Genomic DNA, 24,564 nt, shown 5'->3' with positions numbered 1-24,564 from the left:
AATTCAGAGATACTTTTAGGTCTCTAAATATTTTGCAAGAGGAAAAAAAATTGTTTCCCATCTCGAGAAAAAAATCAGAGGAGGAGACACAGTACTCAAAGACCACATTGAAAAAACTGTCTAATTCTGAATTAGGAAACACCCGTGGTTCAATTGCTCTAAAACAGACCACACATATACAAAAAAAAAAAAAAAGTTTGAAGCAATCTAAAAATTAAGAAAAATTTATTGGTATTTTTATCAAATAAAAAGTGAAATTAACAAAAACCCTTTTTTATTGAGCTCTTACATCAAACTTATATAAGATTGCTTTATAAGTACTATGAGCGTAGATATTAATTTATTTCCCAATATATTCTAGCCAACCTAAGTATGTATTAAAGATAATATAGAATCTCTATTTCTCAATAAAATTCAAGAATTAACAGGCAAGGAAAATTGTCCTTATTTCTAATGCATGCTGATCTAGTAATTTAAACCATCATATTCTGAGCCATAAGACGAAGTTCTTAAGTATTTAAAGTAGGGATTGGACAGTTGTCCAAAAGCAAAGTAAAACAAACAAAAATTCTCATGGATTCATATATCTCATCCATTCCCAAATGGATCTTGCCAAAATATATCTACCTTAAGTTAACGCAAGGAAAATCACATAGTTTTGTTTCCCTCTCCATGGATTGCCAGTTGAGTGGTGAGAACAGTTAAGGCACCATGAGGCCTAGATGAGGGATCAACATGAATTCTTCTCCACTCTCCTCTTTCTTGGCAAGTACCTCTTACCACCAAAACCAATGTGGTTTCCACCTGATCCCTCAGGCCACTGAACTCCTACCCTTTGGAAAGGAACTCCGGAAGCCATTAGACCATTTTAACAAGAGAAGTCATTCACCTCCATATACCCTTCAAATCTGTTACATAAACGAGAGCAAGCTGGGTGTTCCTTCTGTACTGCAGCTCGACTGCTAAGTCAAACAGCTGTGAAAAGTTACAGTGGAGATACAGCCACCGCATGGCCACCCGCTGTTCTCTGTGACAGCTGCCACTGCCCCTTGACACTGAAGAGCATAGCACCATTGTCACCCAATAACTAGGCAGCTTGGGATATACATATACATATATATATATATATATATATATATATATATATATATGTCAGCATACATTGGTCTGAGAATTTATGCTGTCATTCTAATACCAAGAGTAATAGCTAATAACCTCTGTTTCCAAATGTATATTTGCGAAACTGTCAAACCAAGGTGGTATTTCTACATTAGCAGAAATAGTTGCCTTTTCCAACATCAGGCATGACTTAGTTTTTTTTAATTTTAGGTATAAATTAAAACAAACTATGGTTCTTATATGTATGAAGAAAGGAAGCTTTAGTTTCTAACTCTTTGGGCAATTATATATCATAAACATATTTTTAGGAGTCCTGATCAACTCCATAATAAAGATCCTGTCTTTTATAAGCATTAATGATCTATTATTCAAGCCAAAATGTTGTAGACTTTATGATTTTCACTTAATATTCAGACCAACTGTCTCATGACTATGTAACATCTCATATCTCGTCAGTGTCTCCAGCCCAAGAAAAGTTGGACATGTTTTTCTCTCTTATTTGAATTGTGAAATTCAAATAAATGTGAATCAAAAGAAGATGTAATCCTTATATAAAATTAGCTATTATGGTCTGCTGGCTGAGTGATTAAGAACAAACTACTTAGGGAGAAACTGTGTTCTAAATTGAAGGCAAATCCCTACATAGCACCTTCATCAGAAGGAAAATAAATATGTGTCTGCAGACATAAAACTTACACTTTCTGCTCCCATGGGGCTCTCCTTTGACAGGCAGAGCCACAAAAAAAAAAAAAAAAAAAAAAAAAAAAAAAAGATAAACCTCTCATTATCAGCCCAAGAACACAATATGGATATGGTAACTGAATTGAATAGGAGAAAATAATTGGGTTGGAATTTATTTTTATAATATGGGAATGGAGCATTTCCTATTTTTAGTTTAAGAAGAAAGATGATTCCAGTTTAATGCTGCTGTTGATTTAGGCTGTTTTCTTATCTTTTGTGAATAACTTCCCAATGACTGAGCTAAAGAGAAACTTGTACAACTCATAAATACCCGAACATTACTAAAACTATCCCCTGTACCTTTAGAGGCTAGAATTTACAGATAGATACTGAGGGACCTTGTGATGATGCATTGGATTAATTCACCAGCCTCTCACTTCTGTAAGTTTCTAAGAAACCAAATCTTTAGAGCTGACATATGGGAGAGTGGTGATATATTGCATTAATTCTGTAGCCCCTTACTTTCATTTTAGGTCCTATATGTTCCAATGGACATTTGTCTCCATCACAGCCACATCACACCAAACATTTGATTTGTCAGTTCATTTGGTCAAATACCACTCAAAACAAGAAGTGCTTAGGGAGGAGAAGAATCTAGCATGAGACCTGCAGCCCTTTCTCAAGTTGGCCCAAATGGCTTTTTCCTTCCAGTTTCTCAGAATCCTGCCTCCCTAGTTGTCTTTCCCTTTGATCCACCCAGGACTTCAAAGGGATAGTTTGGTGCATTCTCTCCTGTTTTTTTGTTTTTTGTTTCCCCCACCCCCACTAATGAATCTATAGCAGCATGAATTTTCCATATTCTGTTTAATGCTAAACATCAGAGTTTTCAGTTCATGGTCTCACTTCCTCTGATGCCATTCTTTTTGCTCTACAGTCTCTGCCTAAGATTATAGTTTATGTTTCCCAAGTTTTTCTGGAATAGAAGTTTATTATGGATGAAGAACAAGGAAAGATTAGGAAAAAAACACTGAGAACTGTATATTAACTCTGTCACTACCTTTGAAACATTCTGAAACTGGCTATAAAACAAGTAATATTGGTAGTTTGTAGAGAAAACCATTTTCATGTACAGTATTTCACATCATCCTCATAGAAAGGTGATTATCAATCTTAGCATCAATTTGCATATGAAGAAACTGAGTCTTTGACATGTTAAGTGACTTGTCCACAGCCACACAACCTGTAAAGGAGAAAGCTGGGAAGTCAACCAGGTCTAGCACATGCTTATCTTTCCCCCAAACCACCTTGCTCTCCAGTGAAAGTTAGAAAACCTGTGGTTTAAAACAATAAGGTACAAATTAACATCAATGAGAACAGGCAAATTCACAGTGGCAATGACCTATTGAGCCCTTCCAGCACAGAACAGCAAGTGAACATCTGCATGAAATATGTATATCACTGCCCTTAGAAAGGAAATATAAACTCTTTCAGAATATGTGGGCCAAACACAATGTCTAGTGCTCTCTTTGCAGCTGCCCTTTTGTAAAACTCACAGGATAATCACATATTTAATGTCTTCCCCATGAAACTGGAATCTTTACAAAGGGAAAGAACATCAACTCTCCTTTGCATACATACCAAGAAGGAAAATAAAGTAATTCTTCCTTTCATTCTAGATTCTGGGCAATGTCATCCCTAGAGTTTCTAGGTTTACTAGAACTGTACTATAAGCCTCTGTTTCATCCTATGTACAATATTGAAAAATAGAATACTTTGAACGTGGATTTTCTGAATCCATTAAATGCAGGCATGGAGTGACATAAGTCAATATACACTTATTACTTTTACAATGAAGACCCTGAAAAGAATCCTTTCAAATGTAGCAAACAATTTGACTTATGTGAAATCATAGGCTATGTAGAACTATGGGCATCATTAAAGAATAATTGATGAATAGGACATAATAAGGAAAATAAAGTCAAGAGTTATGCAAAATTAGATGGATGGTGCTAGGCAGTGTCTGGTGAGAAACACAACAAAACCTAAAAACAACAAAAACTTGAGTTGTTCAGGAGTAGACCTGTCAGAAGCAGTGTGATATGTTGGAAAGAGCTCTTGAGCCAGAAGGCCAGGTTTCCCTATACACTAACTGTGTAGCTGTACACAGTCCATTTAAGTTCCCATTTCTCTGATGCTGTTATAAAAAGACTTTGAGATCACATGCATAGCCCCCTTAAAATTCATGCATGTGATAAGTGGATGGGGGCATGCTGTACAATGTTGTGCAAATATAATCTTATGAAAAGAGACGTTACTACACTGGTGGTTTTAAACGGACTTTAAATTAGTTCTGATAAGAGAAGAAATAGCCAATTGTCTATGTAACAGATAACATAGTAGCCATTTTTCAACTTCAGATTTGAGCTTTAATGAGCTATCATTTCCTCATGTTCATAATCTGGCCAAGAACTGAAATTGTATCTCTGGTCTTGGTTGAAACTTTTATAAATGGTTTTGCAGTCCTCTTGACATAGAAGCATTCAGAGAACCATTAGCCATCTTCATAAGACTACATCAAGGTCCTTTTTGTTTTGCTCTGTTGAGTTATGTAGGTCTGGCCACTACAATATTTAAATTAGGCCCGTGCTTCTCTCTGTTAAAGAAGATAAAGAATGATTCATGCGCTTATTGCCTTGGGAGGTGTTGGGTTAAAGGAAAATAAGCATTTTTTGCCAGTGAAGTAATCCTTACACTCAGAATAACTGCTACAGATAAATGGACTTTGAAATGGGGAATGATAACCTTCCCATCATTAAGAAGGCCTACAGGAGACCTTACCTTCAGCCTTCCTATTTAATGTAATAAGGAGTCTTTTTAAGGACTTGTCAGGGGACACAGTGGTAGATGAAACATAGCTCCAACTATGTCATAGCAAGCAGACTGAAGCCATGAGTCATCCAGTATGCTGAGAAGTGCCATCTCCAGACACCTTTATCTAGGCAAAATGCATGTGAGGATATTGAGAATTATGCAGACCTTATATGCTGTTTTTTATGCAGGATTCAAATAAAAGGGAAGGCAGATGAAAGCCAAAATGGTTTCCATTTATTTTACAGTATGGCACATTTTGAGGGTGAGGAGTGGGGTGGAGGATATTTAACTTAGCCTCAGGAACCCTGGATCATAGTTCTAGATCGTACAATAAGTTGAAATGTGATCTTGGGAAAGGCTGACATAAATAATGTTTTAAAAGCATTTTAAATTATAACACTGTATCATTCTTGATACCTCAAAGAAACCACAATTGTTCATCTTTTGTCCAGTCCCATGGCTATTTCTATCCTCTATCTGTCTAGAAGGTCAAAAGCAGAGTCTAAATTAGGACATCTCGCAAAGACAAACAGCATGGGGCATATTCAATATCAGCTTATTCAGAACATACCAAAGGCATGATCTAAAGTTTTTCCTCTGACTAAGCTCTGAGTACAGACTTTAAAACAGTTCTCTATTTTCAGATCTCTTCATTTAATGTTTTATAGAATCTGGAAAATGTAGAGAAGAGGGAATCACTTTTCTTTGTCAGTCGACATGATGCCATGACAACCAGTTGCAATGTGAAAGATTGTCAAATCAACAATTGTTTTGTCTACATGATGCCAAATAACTACCAGTTTGATTGATTTGTTTTTTTTTAAGTATAAATTTGTTCAGTTGTTGAAGCATGTAGATACAAGCCTTTAAATAATCATACATTTTATTATCTGTTCAGGGAACAAACCAATTTCAAATATATTATCTCATTTTTATTCTGATTTTCCCAACAACCTGTTCACTCTCAATAGAGCAACTATTAGATTAGTTTTTTTTCAAGTAAAGATTTGAAGTGGGATTTACATATCTTAGGCCTAACTATCCTAATTAATTGCTCTGTCTTCGTTTTTTAAGTGGAACTGAAGGAACTACAATGTTTTGTACATCGAATAATAGTGTGTAAACTTAGCCTGGCCCAAATAAAATGTTCAGTAAACAGAATTCAATTAGAGGCTTTTATTTTCCATCATCAACAGCAGAACCTCCAGTTTCCGGCTGGATTATTGCCCTTCTATCTACTGGCGTATGTTGAATACCCTCATTGTCTTGAATAGCGTAGGTGCTGGAAAAGGAGAGTGGTTTTTCTATGTTGCATCCAGGTTTGTCTCTTTTACTTCAAATTAAAATAGTTCTCCCCTCAAATATATGAACTCCTTGTTTGGTTTCAATAGACCAATTTTACTGAAACACCTTAACATTGTAAAGATACCAAGGCTTAAGAAAGTAATTTGGTCAAGATCACCTGACGGTAAATGTTCTAATCAGGACATGAATCCATGTCTGTATCACTCCAAAGCCTATTCTTTCCACTACTTTTTAAAATGTTTTTTTTTCATATTGTACATCGAATCCTAAAACTCTGTGGTTACCCTGGAGCTTCCCATCCATTGCCCCAGTGGTTTTCTGTCCCCCTAGGCAAGGGCAGATACCAAATAGAAACAGAAACTATTGCTCAGCTTCAATTACAAATTCAATCTTTTATCTTATCCCTAGATACAATGCTCTCAAAGGCAAGTATTATTGAGCATGAAAATTATTTTCTTTATTCTTCTGGATCTTATTAAAATAGCAAGAGCTGGCCCTGAATTCTTAAGCTGTGGATGGAGAGAATATACCATCTGGATCAGCCTAACCTGTGATCTATTTATTCCCTCACTTACTGTGGAGTGTCAACTATGCAGGGAACAAGATAGACTCATGGAACTTCATGGAACTTTCAGTCCAGCAGATGGCTCAGATATTGACTAAGTAATAAGGTGTGTGGTGGGCAGAAATGCAGAGCACTGTCAGGGACATTTAACAGAGAGTGAACTTGGGCTGGAGCCCAGTGAAAACTATTCACCAGAAGTGACAAGATATTTGTGCTGTAATATGAAGTGTGACCATGAGTTAGCTGGAGGAGGGAAGATCCAGGTAGCTAGAAAAACATATTCAAGGGCTGTGATGGTTAGTTTTGTGTATCAACTTGGCTAGATGATAGTTTTCAGTTATTTAATTAAATACTAATCTAGTGCTGTGAACAACACTAGGTGTTTTTGACCATGTGGTTACATCTACTATCATTTGATTTTAGGTAAAGGAGATTTTCCTTCATAATATGGATAAGTCTCATATAATCAATCAAAAGGCCTTAAGAGTAAAACTGAGGAAGAGGAAATTTTATCTGTGGACTGAAGCTTCACTTCCTGCTTAACAGCTTCCAGTCTGCATGAATCTACAAATTTCAGACTTGTTAGCCCACAACTGTGTGAGCCAATTGCTTGAAATAAATCTTATATACATTTACACACACACACACACACACACACACACACACACGGTACAGTTCTTCTTTTCCCTCAAAAGTGTATATGTCTATATGGTGTATACTTTCCCTCATGTATATATACAGAATGAGGGAGAGAGAGAGGGTGAGAGAGAACAGAGAGAGAGAGAAGAATCCTGACTGATTTAAATGCTGGTACCAGGAAGTGGGTATGCTGCTGTAACAAATACCTTAATACGTGGAAGTAGCTTTGGAATTGGGGAATGGGCAGAGACTGGAAGAATTCTAAGGTACGTGATAGAAAATGCCTAGATCATCTTGATGAGATTATTAGTGAAAGTATGGATGTTAAAGGTACACTCTCAAAAGGAAATGAGTAACAAGTGATTGGACATTGTAGGAAATAGGATACTTTTCATAAAGTGGCAGAGAACTTGACTGAATTGTATTCTACAATTGTGTTGAAAATAGAACTTGTAGGCAATAAATTTGGATATTTAGCTGAGGATATTTCCAAGTAAAGTGTAGAAGATATGGCCCTTCTCCTTGCTGATTTTATTAAAATTCAAGTGGAAAGAAGTCCATTGAAGAAGGGACTATTAAGCAAAATGGAGCCAACACTTGATGATTTGGGAGGTTATTAGTCTATCCAGATTTCACAGAATGGTAAAGACAGAAAAACTATCATTGAGAAAGCATGCTCTGGACAGGAGACCAAGGATATGGCTGAGCAGCTTTTTGTTAAAGAGATTAGGTATGTGATTTATGGATCCAATCAACCATCTCAGCTGAAGCCAAGTATAGTGAAGGAGTTACCCAGGAAGGATCTATGGAGAATCATTTTGTCTAATGCTTGGATCACCTTGACATACAGGAGAGGCCCTGGAGGATTTTGATATTGTTATACCAGCAGAAACATTTCCATCTTGAACAGAAATGGACAGAAGCTGGATGAAATGAAAGAATGTTGTTTTACTCCCAAAATTCAGGATATGGGTTGAGAGAGTTATCCAACTGCAAATACCTGCTACCATTCCAGAAATAGGAATAACAACAGAAATTGGGGAAGCTGCTAGTGAGGGCATAGAGGCCACTATGAGGGTACACAAGCACATACATATTCTTCAACAACCCCAGCCAGCATCCCTCTCAGCAGGGATCACCATAGCCACAATTTACTAGCAATTGTCTCTTCCTATAATTTGTTCTGCTTTAGGTTATTTATTTTTACACAATTACTAATGCCTCTTATACCAGCTTGTTTTGACATATCCCTGGGAAGCACACTATATTTATATTACAGGTAGCGGGGGGTTACTAACATGCCTGTAATCTGCCTAGACTCCAGTTTTCATTTTATCAGTTCCTAAATAAAGACTCACAATGATTCTCCATAATTTGATCAAATTCTGACTTCCCACTGGGTCTTTTAAGATTATAGAAAATAACTGGAGATAAGGGTGTGTGTCTTGATTCCCACTACTTTCTATTGCTTAACATGAAATATCTGAGTCCTAGCTCTTTTAGCTTCCTTACATGTTCCATCCTCATGGCCATCTTTGATCCTTTAGTCACATTCTTACCCCTGTCACAATGCTCTCTATACATTCGCTACCTCTCTGCCCACCAGGTTCCTACTCATGTCTCATAGCCAACTCATTTTCCAAAATCTTCCCAGATTGCTCAAAACTACCTAGCCCTTCTTAATTAAACTCAGTACCAAAACTTTATTTTGCAATTTTGGGATTATAACTTTTTACAAGCTTTGGTTTGTAACTTTTATCTAATTGTTTAATGAGTTTGACAGTCATCTCTTTCTTAACTATACCATAAGGTACTTGAAGACGTTGATTATATCTATTTTTGCAAACATCAAAACACAGGGAATAAAGCGATGTAACAAAAGCCATACGTATTATGATTGAGAGCTGCAGGGCAATTGAAAGCATTTCTGAATCAGTAGGGAGTCTTCTTCAAACCTCACTCACCCATCTCTGTTTCTGGAACTATGTCCAGAAAAGCAAAACTCAAAGTTCGGTCCTCTTCAGGCATCATGATCATCCAAGATGGTGTTTATATACAGCTCCCCAAGGCCTCTCCTGCAAGGATTCTGTAGCAAAGCCTTGACATCTATATTTTTACCAATCCAATCAGGTGGTTCTGAAAGTTGAAGGGCAATCTTGTAAGAAATACTGCTGTAGGGGTTAGTAATAAAACTAGATGTCCTGGAATGCAAGAAGCAATCAGGAAGAAGAGAAACACAGGCTATAGCCAGGCCCTTGGAGAATTTCCTACCCCCTGCAAGTTGTGGTCTGAAACCTTGGACTGAGGCTTTCTCTTTCTAATTCCTCACTCAACAATCTAGACTTAAACTTACAAAGTTCTACTGAGTCTTCTGTATACACACTAACTCACTAACTCTTTTAAATCTAATAAACATGTGTGTTAAAATCCTTTTACTTTCCCTCTGTTACAGGTGAAGAAACTAAAGCACAGAGGGTTAAATAATTTGCCCAAGGCCATAGACTAAGTATATGGCAGGGCTGAAAACCAAACCCAGGTCATCTGGCTCCCAAATCTGTACTTTTAACCAGTATAAAACCACCACTGTGTCTTGTAGGGGCTCTACATTTTGGATTTATTCTGTGCTTTTCCCACCTGCTAATGTCAATAAAATAAAAAGATAAGTATTCAATACCTATTATGTGTAAGATGCCATGATAGGTACTAGGAATACAACTTAGAATAAGATTCCATCCATCCCCACCTTCAAGAAGTCTACATTACAATGGAGAATGCAGGCAAGTAAAGTAACATGTAACCAAATGCATTGGTAAACATTACAATAGGGGGAAAGAACAGGATATTACAGGAATATAAAGGACAGGAACCTATCTTAGTCTTGGGAACTGAAAAGATGGCCCTAAGGAAAGATCATGTAAGCTGAGATTTGAAAGAGCTCCTGTAAGCAACTAAGGTAGGCTCGTGGCACTAGCAGTGTGTAGAAGAGGGTGGCCATTTGAGAGTATTATAGTCAATGGTAAAGGCACATCAAAAAACATGAGGTAAAAGAAAGTTCGGGACATTCTAAACAACATAACATAGTTCATTGTCACCATAAAGTAGTCACAAGAAGGTAAACGGTAACAGGTGAATTAAGGAGGAAAGTTTTCACAAATCTTTTCTTGATTCCTGTATTTCAACTGCTGACCTTTAGAGGTCTACTCAAACTCTTGATTATCTTCCAGGCTCAGTGGTTCAGTTTGAGGTTTTCTTGACCCATGAAATAGGATTAATAGAATCCTAGTAACTCAGTAGAGCTCACCTTAGAACCTTCCCCTGAATTTAATATGTGCCAACTGAGCAATTAGCCTAATAAATGAATACTTTTTCTAAGCATACCTAGGCATGTAACTGAACATAATCTTCTCCAAACAACAAAAACATCACAGAGGATTCAGAACTCTATCTGTAAATATATCCAATAAAAGAAAGCTTAATCTAATACTTGAAAACTTGAATAATTTCTGTCAGTTGTTTAAACACTTCTAATTTATAGTTAGGGACCTTCATTTTCAATCTTCATTAACAAGCACAGGGCAATAAAGATGGATCACTATATTAATAAAACAGAATTATTATGTGTTATTTATACAGGGCAGCAATAAAACCAGACTGAGAAGATTAAGCACTCTAGCATGCTGTAATTTATGTCAAAGTAATGTCCTACTTTGAAATCAGATTCTGGCTTAAACAATGAAGTAGAACTTATATTCAAAACAGTAAAGGGGGATGGGAAAGTAAAAAACCAGCTTTAGGGGGAGTATTGAAAATCTTGTGACCAATTTAAAAAGGAGATCACTTGAGGAATATAATCCAAGACAAAGGAAGTTTAACCATGGCTCCTTCTGTCCTTCATAATCCTCCATGTTTGGTCAATGTCATTTCAAAAGCAATCTTCAGAAGAGCAAGTGAGATTAAGTGTTTCAAATGTCCTTTGAGTACTCTCTGATGCTCTATCTGACCCTGACACTCTGAGTCACTACTTAGAGAAACACAAAGAAAACATTTCAGTATATTTAGGGATGTTTAGTTAGTAGAGGAAGCATCTCCACAATCAAAAAATGGCTTATACAGGAAAGCTAGCACTAGGAACGCTGAAGCCTTACTCCTACTATATTTATCCCTATTAAAACTATAAAACGATAGCTCTTTGAAATAATTTTGACAATAAATTAACAATATGGCTTATTGTAGTGTTTCTTAGACCTGATTTTGAAAATGTTTTAAGGCTGTAATTTTTAATATGGGGCCCCACCAAGACGTGTGCAACAATATATTAGGGGAAAATGATAGCCAGTAACATAAATCTGTTGCATCACCCTGGAGAATCAATTTCACTAAAGAATTTGGAGAAAAATTTTGATTTTTTTTTACACTTAAGAGGTTTTGTCACACCCACATACAACCAGAATTACTTTTTGGGTGTGAGCCTAGAAAGTAGTTTTTATGGGCTGTAAGGGACTGTCAAGTTTTATACGTTTTGTGTTATGAGGAAGCCCAAGATATTAGTATTACAGTTGAATTAAACAGAATGGCTCTTCAATGGAAGACAGAATAGATTATGGCCTTTCTCTAGTCTTCAGGACCGGTGTTTTTTCCAGAGATGGAATTTGCCATATTTTCCTGAGTTTCTCTCTCTCTCTCTCTCTCCCTCCCTCCCTCCCTCCCTCTCTGTCTCTTTACACACACAGATCGTTGACTCACCAAAATTATCTTAATATCCTGTCACAAATGTGTTCATATTTTTTTCTAAACTATATGATTGCCATTTTCCCATGCTGTAGAAGAATGAAAAACTTAAAAATACACATGATTTTAGTCTCATGTTGGTTTTGTGTTTTAAAAATTTAATGGTTGAAAAGGCTTTTTTTAATTTTTTTTTTTTGCAGTGAATAAGGACTTGAGGTTTGAAAGAGAAAGTTTGAAGAAAACTTCTCTGAATCTCAAGTTTTCTTATCTGTAAAATGGGGATAGTAGCTGCCCTGAAATTTCACACAATATAATGTGTATGCAGGTACTTTGAAATCTGTAGATCACTGTATGCATGTCAAGGGATCCTATTTCCATTTTATGATCACATGAATTGCCTCATATAACCTTCCCCCACATACATAAAAGTACAAAAAAACCCACAAACTATACAAATGCAAGTACAAAATAAAAACAATAAAATAGTTTCTGAATGTGTAATGTATGTCTAAAAAGCCATAATGCACAGGGCATGAAAGACTTGACCATGATTAATAATGACGAGCACAACATCTGACACAGCAAATATTTTTAAAAATGGAAAATATGGGGGCATCTGCATGGCTCAATTTGTTGAGTGTCTGACTTCAGCTCAGGTCATGATCTCATGATTCATGAGTTCGAGCCCCACATCGTGCTCTGCGCTGTCAGCACAGAGTCTGCTTCAGATCATTTGCCTTCCTCTCTCTCTGCCCTTCCCCTGATCTCTCTCTCTCAAAAGAAATAAAAGTTAAAATTTTTTAAATAAAAATGGAAAATAATGTTGAATATTGTATCTGTCTAGCTCCAGTCAGAAAATATAAGCTATCAGTTATTTTAACCACATTGTACTGAAGCAATGAAAGTATAGAAAGCAGGGGCACCTGGGTGGCTTAGTCCATTAAGCGTCCGACTTCAGCTCAGATCATGATCTCATGGTTCATGAGTTCAAGCCCCGCATCAGGCGCTGTACTGACAGCTCAGAGCCTGGAGCCTGCTTAGGTTCTGTGTCTCCCTGTCTCTGCCCCTACCCTGCTCATGCTCTGTCTCTCTCTTTCTCTCAATAATAAATAAATGTAGAAAGAAAGAAAGAAAGAAAGAAAGAAAGAGAAAGAAAGAAAAAATAAAGTGTAGAAAGCAAATATTACTGCATCAGGGAGATAACAACTGCAAAAGGAGCGATATTTCAAAGGGAAGAGGTTAGTGACTTAAACTTAGGAGCTGGAGAAGAGCTCACACAGCTGACTTTCATACCTCTAAGGACAAAGAGATGTTTGGCTGAAGGATCTCCGGGCTTAGTATTAGGGAGGGAGAGCCCTGTGTCCGGGACTCAGAGGAAGTGGAGGAAATCTCTTCCTCTCCCAGCTCTCCAGTCTCCCTCTCAAATCCCATTTTAACATAGAGCCAGCTCTGAGCTGGCAGAACAGAAATGTGGTGGGCAGAATTCCAGCACCAGCATCACAAAGCAGAGTATGGAAGGGCAGGTTTGGAGCTGGCACAATAGCATCACACCCGACTCAAACATGGGAATGGCAGACTGCATGCAAGAATAAAGGAACAGAGGGGAAAAAAAGAAATGAAGGAACCATTCATTTATTCATAGCTGACAGGGCAAAAATCTAAGCTCCCTATAGTGCTTTCTCAAACCTGTATTCCTGGAGACTGGATATAAGCTGAAATTTATGAATCATATCACATTCAAATGCACTAGGGAAGTTTGCTATTTAGAGGAATTTCATGGCAAATTGTTTTGCGAGACAAATAATCACTCACTAATTTAACTGGTGCATAAATCACAATTTTCATACATTTGGTTTGCTTAAGGAAATTGGATCTATACTGAAAAATATGAGATTCATATTATAAAATCTCTAATACCTGCTTGGGTCCCAGAGGACATCCTCAACATACAATAAGGTGCCAGATTGAGTTGGCACAATTTTAGTCCTTGGAAAGATGATAAACTCCTGTTTCCTCACACCCACCCTGGTCCAAGTTTGAAGGTATCACAGGAGAGATCGAAGGAATTGGTAACATTGATGAAACAAAATGTAAATCTGTGAGAAGTATTAAGAAAGAAAAGGTAGAGGTGTGTGTGTGTGTTTGTGTGTGTGTGTGTGTGTGTGTGTGTGTGTGTTAGATGGAAGTGTGCTGTAGTCTTCTGGAACAGATGGTCTGATACCTCAGGAGAAGAATGGGTTGTGAGACAGCATTTAGGTTATCCTATTTTGCCCCACTGCATACTGTCCTGGGAAGATCATTGTTTTGTCTTCCCTCACTCCCATGACCAGTAAGAGCCAAAAAATTATGACAGTAACCAAAAAGCACCATAGTTATGTCATAAGATGTACAGCTGAAATGGAGAGCAACTGATAACTAATCAAAACAACATAGCAAGTCCCTGAGCATTTCCTGTGCTATCTTCCACTCCTTCCATGAATGAGAGCTGAAGAATTATACCCAAAAGAGAAAATTGTTAAAGAATATAATGACGAATAGAAAATATGGAAAACATAAAGTGCTCAAATAAGAGGTCTCTACCTTATGTTGCATCCATGTCTGACACCCACATTCTAAATCTACCAGAAGGTATATATACTAGGACTTGGGTTTTAGCTTTTCAACCTGATTAGACATTACCAGCCAATGTGGCTAATATTCCTATAACACAAGAGAGTAACTAGATAATTGAGAAAGGCAAAAACTATAATATAAACATAATTCAACAATCTAGATGGAGCCTAGACATATTATAAAAAATGTAAGAACACTAAAGAAAAAGAGAAAATTGTTGTTTTTCAGAAAAAGTAGATTGTTAAAAAGAAAGTCAAATTAGAGTGGCAAAAAAAAAAAAAAAAAACTCAAGAGCAAGACTAGGTGCAAAAGAGAGAGTGGAGTGATATATAAAAATATTTAGAAGGGGGCACATGGGTGGCTCAGTGGGTTAAGCATCCGGTTCTTGATTTCAGCTCAGATCATGATCTCATGGTTCATGAGTTTGAGCCCCACATCAAACTTCATGCAGACAGTGTGGAGCCTGCTTGGGATTCTCTCTCTACCTCTCTTTGCCTGTCCCCTGTTTGCTCCCTCTCTAAATAAATAAATAAATAAACGAACACACATTTTTAAAAAGTTTAAAAAATATTTAGAGGAAAGAAGTTTTGACTCTGAGCATTATATCTAGGTAAACTGACATTTGAATATATCAGTCTATAGACGAACCTAAGAATACAAAGCTTAAAAAGGTTTGGCACACAGAAACCATCTTTGGAAACATTCTTGGAAAAACATAAACAAATCTAGGGGATTGATAAGGGTGTATGGTAATTTAGTAAAAATCTACCATTATATTATATATCAATCTAAACCACACCACGGTAATTAATCCAAACAATGTAAAATTATATATGACAGCAAAGTAGAGGGAGTAGTGGTAGGTGGGTAGCCTGGAGGAAATGAGAAGGAAATGAGGGTATGGATACATCTTATTTGGGCTAAGATATAAACATTGTTAAGCTTAGGAAGTTGAAAACAAAAAATAATATATATATGAGACTTACTCTATGTAACACTACAATTAGAATGTGTAATATCCATGGCAGGAAAGAACCAATAAAAGATATGTAGGTAAGGAGAAAAAGGGAAAAAAATGGTATATGGCAAAAAATCTAATTCAATAATAAAAATAATTTTAAATTTTAAATTTATCAATTAAAAGCAGTAAACTACCATGTTGAATAATGCTAGTATCCTACTACTAGTGATAGATGAGCAGTAAAATGGTATAGAAAGTTTAAATCAAAGGGAAAGGAACAAATATAACCCATAGTTATGAACCAAACAAACATTAGGTGAGCATTTCAATATCAGACAATAAACAGAATAGGAGATTCCCGGTAGCTCAGTAGGTTAAGCATCTGACTCTTGATTTCCGCTCAGGTCATGATCTCACAGTTTGTGAGATCCTGCTCCATGTGGGCTCTGTGCTGACACCACAGAGCCTGCTTGGGATTCTCTCTCCCTCTATCTCTCTGTCCCTCCCCCATTTATGTGTGCTCTCTCTCTCCCTCACTCTCAAAATAAAATAAATAAATAAAACTTTTTAAAAAGAAAATAAATGCCAAGGTGGTGACTTAACAATGGAATCTGTGGTTTCCCCAATATTATTCCAGAGGAGCAGCAAATTGAGCCTGTTCTGATTTAGAGGCCCCACAACTGAGCATTCCTGAACAGATTATAGGTCATGATAAGCTTCTTACTGAAGTGATAGGTTCTTTCCCTACTCAATGCCATTGGCCAAATAGCCAAATAACAAAACAGTATTTGATGGCAAACAGGTAATTTATTCAATGGCCAGAGAATGGAGAAGGGAACTCATGCTCTAAGGGCACCTTCTTCCAAGTGTCCATCAATAGATGAATGAATAAAGAAGATCTGAATAAAGAAGATCTGGTTGTATATAAACAATGGAATATTCTTCAGTCATAAGAAAGGATGAAATCTTGCCATTTTCAATGACATGGACAGAGCTAAAGAGTATAATGCTAAGCAAAATAAATCAGAGAAAGACAAATACCAGATGATTTCACTCATATGTAGAATTTAAGAAAGAAACCAAATTAGCAAAGGAAAACAAAGGGGGGGAGAGAGAGAGAGAGAGAGAGAGAGAGAGAGAGAAAGCAAGAAACAGACTCTTAACTACAGAAAATAAACTGTTACCAGAGGGGAGAGGTGGGGGATTGGGTTAAATAGGTGATGGGGGTTAAGAAGTGCACTTGTCATGACAAGCACAGGGTGGTGTATAGAAGTGTTGAATCACTATATTGTACACCTGAAACTAATATCACAGTGTATGTTAACTGTACGGGAATTAAAATTCTTTTTTAAATAAAGAATGAATGAATAAATACATACATACATACATACATACGACATTTTCTTTCCCAGTAGGTCTCATTGTCATAGTTTTGTAGGGTTAGGGTAATTAAGGATTGGTAAAAAAGCTGACCTTGGGGTTTTTCAGGGAAGAGAGAGGAAACTTCTCTAAATTAGAGTGCCACCTGTTTTCTTCCTTTAAGTGGACACAGTAGAATCTGTCCTGGCACTGGTCGATGTGTTTTTGTTATTACAATGATAGTAAAACCTTGGTATGTGAGCATAATTCATTCTAGGAACACGCTTGTAATCCAAAGCACTTGTATATCAAAGCGAATTTCCCCATAAGAAATAATGGAAACTCAGATGATTCCTTCTACAACCCAAAAATATTCATATAAAATGATTACAACTCTGCAATATAATACAAAATCATAAAGAAAATACACAATATGAAGTAAAATAAACAAATTAACCTGGATTTACCTTTGAAAACCTTCGTGGCTGGTGTGAGGGAGACACAAGGGAGGAGGGTTATTGCATGGGATGACTTTCATTATCACTAATGGATGTTGACTACAGTCCAGTATTATTAACTCTTGTCATATACTGTATTTAATATAACTGACAATAAGACAGCAGAGGAAAGGGTCTCTACCTGCAGACAGCCTTACTTAGAATGAAGCAACGCATTCCTAAACTTACTCTTGTGTGGAAAAGCAAAGGACCGTCCATAGGTAATTTGAAGTGACAAAAAATAGGGGGAGAGCCAAGATGGTGGAACAGCATGGAAGTTTTTTGTGTCTTGCGTCCATGAAATGCAGCCAGATCAACACTAAACTATCCTGCACTACTAGAAAACTGATTTGGGGATTAACACAACAATCTGCACAACCTGAACTACAGAACTCAGCAGGTAAGTGGCACAGAGTGGTGAACTGGGGGAGAGAGAAGCTACAGAAGGCAGGGAGCTGTTTTTGCTTGCAAAGAGAGGATGGAGGGTGGGTGGGGAGCAGAGTATGAGAAAAACACCCCCCCCCCCAAAAGCAGCTGGAGAGAAAGTAGAAAAGTGGAAACAGCTGCAGGGACTGTACTAAAAAGGAAGGAGAAAGGAGAGGGTTTAAATTCCATTAAGACTCTATACAGGAGGAGCGCAGAATCTGAAACTCCGCAGCTGATACCTGGTGGTGCTCTGCTGAGAAGGGTGAATCCTCAGGAGCAGAGTGAAGTCTGGGGGTCTTCAGGCCACATGGGGAGAGGCGGTTCCCCTGCTGGGAGTATATCTGGCAGAGGCTGTGTCAAGGCAAAGGCCCCAGTGGACCCAGAAGAACAACCACATTCACTGGTGCTGGAACAAGGTGGTAAAGGGTGAAGCCTGGTACCAGAGGTGTGTTACGATTTTCCATAAACCTTGAAATGCTGCTGCTACACAATCGTGTGAACTTTTTCTGGGGCAGGCTAGTACCCAGCAATAGTCTCCGGGCATTGGCAGCAGCACGGTCTTGCGAACGTTCCTGGGCACAGCCGGCACCCGGCCAGTGCTCGGTGAGAACTTCCTGCAGAGGAGCAGAACAGGTCAAAGCCACAGTCCCTGAGAAATAAGGGGTCGGGAAAAACAGCCACATCTGAGATGAAACTCAGGAGGGAGGTGCTGCCTAGGGCTTGGTCACAGACAAGGTAAAAATGGGGAGTGGACAGAAGCTAGAGACAAAGGGTGTGCCATTATAGATCAGGGAGAACAGAGTTCCGAGACTGGGTATCTGAGTGACGCCATTTTCAACCCCCGCGTTCATGCGCATACACACCTACAAGCACCACAATAATCTACCCCAGTAGGCTATGCAGCGCCATCTAGTGGAGAACGGAGCCATTACAATAAGCCCTGCCCAACTGCCAACCTCGCTCTTCAGGAACAGAAGTCTCTCCATGTGCTCAGTTTACGGACTGTAAACTGCTGCATAATTTGACTTCTAGGGGGAAAACAAAGTAATTTCAGTTGTATTTCAGTCTGTTCGCTGGTCCATCTATTCAATTTTCTTTTTTTTTCATTGCTTTTCTTTTTCTTGAACACAGAAAGAGAAAAAATTTATTTTTATTTTCAATTTTTATTAAAAATATGTCTTTCATTTTTTTCTACTATATTTTTTATTTTTTTGGTAAATTTTTCAAGTTCTACTTTACTTCCATCATTTCATTTTATTCTATTTCATTGTATTCATTTTTTTTCAAATTTTCAAACGTTTTCCTTTTTTTTTCTTCCCTTTTTTCTCTAATCTATCAAGCTCCTTTCAACACCCATACCAAAACACACCTAGGATCTAGCATCATTTACTCGATTTGTGTGTGTGTGTTGTTTTTAATTTTTTAATTTTATTTTTTACCTTATTAATTCCTTTTCTCCCTTAAAAATGACACAATGAAGGAATTCACCCCAAAAGAAAGAGCAGGAAGAAATGACAGCCAGGGACTTAATCAACACAGATACAAGCAAGATGTCTGAACCAGAATTTAGCATCATGATAATAAGAATACTAGCTGGAGTAAAAAATAGATTAGAATCCCTTTCTACAGAGATAAAAGAAGTAAAAGCCAGTCAGGATGATATAAAAAATGCTATAACTGAGCTGCAATCTCAAATGGATTGCATTCGATGAATGAGGCAGAGCAGCAAATCAGCAATATAGAGGACAAACTTATGGAGAATAATGATGCAGAAAAAAAAAAAAAAGAGGGAGACTAAGGCAAAAGAGCACAATTTAAGAATTAGAGAAATCAGTGAGTCATTAAAAAGGAACATCAGAATTACAGGGGTCCCAGAAGATGAAGAGAGAGAAAAAGGGGTAGAAGGGTCATGTGAGCAAATTATAGTGGAAAACTTTCCTAACTTGGGGAAAGACACAGACATCAAAATCCAGGAAGCACAGAGAACTCCCATTAGATTCAACAAAAACTGACCATCAACAAGGCATATCAGAGTCAAATGCACAAAATACTCAGGCAAGGAAAGAATCATGAAAGCAGAAAGAGGAAAAAAAGTCCTTAACCTACAAGGGAAGACAGATCTTGGCAGGGCAGAAAGGTGTGGCAGGATATATTCAATGTGCTAAATCGGAAAAATATGCATCCAAGAATTCTTTATCCAGCAAGGCTGTCATTCAAAATAGAAGGAGAGATAAAAAGTTTCCCAGACAAACAAAAATTAAAGGAGTGACCTTTAGTGACCACCAAACCAGCCCTACAAGAAATTTTAAGGGGGACTCTCTGAGGGGAGAAAAGACAGAGAAAAAAAAGAAAAAAAAAGATGAAAAGCAGCAAAGACTAGATAGGACCAGAGAACACCACAAAAACTCCAACTCTACAAGAAACATAGTGACAATAAATTCATATCTTTCAGTGCTCCCTCTAAACGTCAATGGACTCAATGCTCCAATCAAAAGACATAGGGTAACAGAATGGATATGAAGTGACAAAAAATACACTAGTGCCAGTTGTGGGCACCTTCTAATGTTCTGAAAAATCACTCATTTCTGTCAAACAGCATGGCCTGAGACCAAGTGTCCAAGCATGGAAGACAATCATCCACAATCCCATAGAGAGAGAGAGAGAGAGAGAGAGAGAGAGAGAGAGACAGAAGAACCATTGGCTCAGCTGTGATCATGTGACGTTCAGCAGCACATACTATTACTATTGCAAGACACTGCTCGTTTATCAAGTTAAAATTTATTAGAAATGTTTGCTCATGTTGTGGAACACTTTCAGAACAAGTTACTCGCAATCCAAGGTTTTACTGCAGGTGGTAATAATCCCACGGTCATCTGGAGGGTTAGCACAGAGTCTGAACTGGATCAAACCAGTCAAAAATTGGGTCATGGAGGCTTGTTTGGAGTTTGTGGCTTCTGGCATTTGACCTTAGTCTCTGGTGGCAATCAGCACTTCTAAGCAGGGCTAGAAAACTGGGTTATTGTGGCTTGTTAGTGAGTCCCTGGTGATAAGCTCAGACAAAGAGAAAAACATATCAAAACCTTAGATGAGTCTGAAAACCAAAATTTCAAAACATGTGAAGAAAACTAATATTAAAAACCAACAACATTGGTAATCAAAGAAAATGAATACAATAAAAACTTAAAAACAAGATTCTACAATGGATTTCTCATAGACATGATTGTTCACCAATATTTGCTCCTCCTACCTGGAAAAGTATTTTAATTCTTCATTCTAATGAACTCAGATATGGGTGATTTACTCTGAAAAAAAAAACAACAAAGCAATAAAATTCCTCTATGAGTCTACTGCTTGAATATTTCCTGTAATATGTATGTATGTATGTATGTAGGTAGGTATGTATCTATCTATCTAATTATCTTTCTTCCTATCATTTACATCTATGTAAATATTTGCATGTGGATCCATTTCCTTTTGTTTCTCCAAAGGGTCCTGTGTTTCCCTCCAATAGAAACAAAATACAGCCCTGTCTTATACATTACAGCTCTTTAAATATTTGTAACAAATATCATGTATCTTTGTCTTTCATTCTATCAATTAAACATCCCAACCTCATAATTTTTCCTTATGCAGCATTAATGTCAAGGTCCTCACTATCACACTTACCTATCTATTTCTCCAAATGTTTTGTTTTGTTTTGTTTTTACTGTTTGTTTATTTTTGAGACAGAGAGAGACAGAGCATGAGCAGGGAAGGGGCAGAGAAAGAGGGAGACACAGAATGTGAAGCAGGCTCCAGGCTCTGAGCTGTCAGCACGGAGTCCGACGCAGGGCTCGACGTGGGGCTCGAACTCACGAACTATGAGATCATAACCTGAGCCGAAGTCGGATGCTTAACCGACAGAGCCACCCAGGCGCCCCTATTTCTCCAAATGTTTAATGCGGAAATCTTAAACTTTACATTGTTGGGAGTAAATATGTAAAACAATTTAAGTCTGGAACCACAACAAAACCCACTCTTGTTAGTCTTTTTCCCTCATGATTATTTAAAGAAACATCACCAAAAATATGGTCTGAACAAAATCAGAAGCTAGAATATAATGGGGAAAATATATTCTTAGTCAAAAATCTGGATGAAAATTCCATCTCTGCCTCTCACATGAGCAAGTTATTTGACCCTTATGAGGCTTGGTTCATTCAGCATTCATATGGGGATTCAAAAGTCTTATTTCCAGGGGTGCCTGGGTGGCTCAGCTGGTTAAGCATCTGACTTGATTTTGGCTCAGGTCATGACCTCACCAATGTGAGATGGAACCTCACATTGGGCTCTGAGCTGAGCATGGAGCCTGCCTGGGATTCTGTCCCTTTCACTCTGCTCCTCCCTCACTTGTGCTCTTTCCAACAAAGAATAAAAATTTTAAAAATATTTAAAAATCAAAAGACTTACTTACATAATAATCATGGCTTAAGGAATTATGTAAATAAACTCAATGAGAACCACTTCACAATGTTTGAAAATAATGATAAAAATATATTTTAAAAAAGCACTATCCAACTTTGAATCATACATCTTGACAAAATAAATACTTGAGTGTAAGTCTGACAAAAGCATGAATTATATTCTCCCAGTTGCAGAGGTTATTTTTGAAAAGACATGTCTCAGCACTAGTCATTTTAATCTAGCTCATTTGGAATAACCCTTAAGGTGGGCCAAAAAAGCACAAACAAACAAACAAACAAAAACAAAATAACACAAACCAACTCTGCCTTAATATTATTTTTCCATGGTGATTCTTCCTAGTTCTGATGTTTCTGTATGATGTATTTAGTTGAATGGGACTCAGTGATGGAAGGAAGGCAATATTGTGTAAACTTGGTTGACAGTTTGCAATTGATGGGGAGGGTGCCTCAGTAAAAGAGAAATCTGGAGCTGGAAGTCAATAAAATAAAAATGTGAGAAGCATGAAAATTTCACTTACATAAGAAAATCACTGATTTTTTTTGAAACTGGAAGAAAAATTATTATTCTAGGCATGAGAGTGCCATGTAGTATCTTGATCCATCATGGTTACCTGCAAGTGATCATTCTTCAAATTTGTACAGACACACACACCATGGATATGTGCAGGAATGCAATAAGCAGAACATGAATGGGCAAGGGCATCCGCAGAATTCTGGGAGGAAAACACTGCTGCTCAAATGTGACAACGTGTGATTGAATGTGTAAGTAATAGTCAATATTTTGACTTTAGAAAGAGGTCATTACAGGCTCATCCAGGAAAGCAGAGAAGGATTTTAGGTTGTCAAGTCAAAGAACAATGTCAAAGTCCAGCTTCTTGAGTGAGCAGGACTTGATCACTTCCCAAAGAGAGACCCCTGACACACTGAGAGGGGCCCGCTCAGCCACTAGGCTCCCACTGCTCCTTTACTGGGCATTGGAAAGAACAGCAACTGCTTGCTTGCCCTCTTAACAGGAAAGAAAAAAAAAAAAGTGGCCACAACAGCCCTAACAGCTGTCACTGCCAGGGAAGGGGACATGGAGAATTCGAAATGGGATAAATAGGGTTGGCACGACAATAAAGATGTGGAGAATTAATAATGTACCAGGCAACTTCCTCACGATCTCCCTAGCCTTCCATCAAAAGCAACTGAGACTAATTAAATCAAGCCAAGTATTTCAATTGACACATAAAAAGACAGGTTTAGCTCTGAATTCTTTTCTCTGTTTGATATGATTAATGTTGCATTACACTACAGAAGGCCACTTGGTAAGCGGTTAAACCATGGTACATTTGGCATTTATGAAAGACTTTTTGTCATGTAGCAATGATGCTTTTAAAGCCTGACCACACAGTTTTGAGTTTGGCTTTGATTGCGCCCTGGTGAAGGCTGTCTGTGGAAAACTAGTGAAATATTTTTCTCCAGCATGTAGTTAGGCCTGCTGCTTTCAACACTGAGACAAGATGTTAGAACACATTTGCTCAATTTCAGATCAAAGAAACCTTCCTGACTTACATTCCTATACATTTCTTCTATAAACGCTTAACTAATTCTGTTGACCTCAGTGCTCAGAGTAGATATTGTTATTACTATTACTATAGCTACCATTGTGTAATCATATTGATCTCATAAAAGCTCATATTTTTTATTAAAAAAATTCTTCCACATGTCCTCTCAATTTCTTACTTCCACTCCAATTTTAAAATAAATTTTCAATCATCAGCAATTCATGTCACATAGAATGCTACCTATATTTCCATAAAAACATTGAGAAATAACCATATATACCTAAAGCTTTTCAAACCCTGTTAGGTTTTCAACTCTTGAGCAATGGAATCATAAGAGTTAACACAAACATTAGCAAATGAATCTGCTATCCTTAACAAATGAGTTTAGAGAGTAGGAAATGTTTTATTGAAACAAACCTTAATGAACATTATAGGAAAAGAAAAAGAGACGCCATTATAGAATGCATGTAAGTACCTTTGCCACAAAGACAGACTTAATATAAGAATCTATTTCTAAGTAATGCTTCCTTTCAATGACATCATTTCCAATAAAACTTCCACTTTAAACTGAACTATCTCCAAATTTGTATTTGTCACTATGGGTGCTCTTTTTTCTAAACTCATTTAGGAAAGCTAAGGATGGCTGTCTAATTAGTCTACAGGGTAATAACTTTTCACACTTAAGAAAAATACTCATAGTTTTTAAGCCCAGATAGATGAAAAATTATTTAAATGGAAAGTATGTGGTAAATTTAGTGTGAAAAAAACTTAAAAGAAAGAATTCTGGTTAGCC

At 37.3% G+C, this 24,564-nt stretch overlaps 1 long non-coding RNA gene across 1 annotated transcript; it reads right to left on the bottom strand.

Moving 5' to 3' along the window:
• Positions 1-20,562: 20,562 nt before the first annotated feature.
• LOC132673223 (uncharacterized) lies at positions 20,563-22,813 on the bottom strand. The gene is made up of 3 exons (XR_009607919.3): positions 22,522-22,813; positions 21,012-21,066; positions 20,563-20,815 (listed from the first exon to the last, which is right to left on the bottom strand). It is a non-coding gene; the product is annotated as an uncharacterized LOC132673223 (long non-coding RNA).
• Positions 22,814-24,564: the final 1,751 nt, after the last annotated feature.

The sequence above is a fragment of the Panthera onca genome, chromosome C1, assembly GCF_046562875.1.
Source record: "Panthera onca isolate mPanOnc1 chromosome C1, mPanOnc1 haplotype 2, whole genome shotgun sequence".
Taxonomy (NCBI): domain Eukaryota; kingdom Metazoa; phylum Chordata; class Mammalia; order Carnivora; family Felidae; genus Panthera; species Panthera onca.
This window is presented reverse-complemented; position numbering and strand designations above follow the sequence as displayed.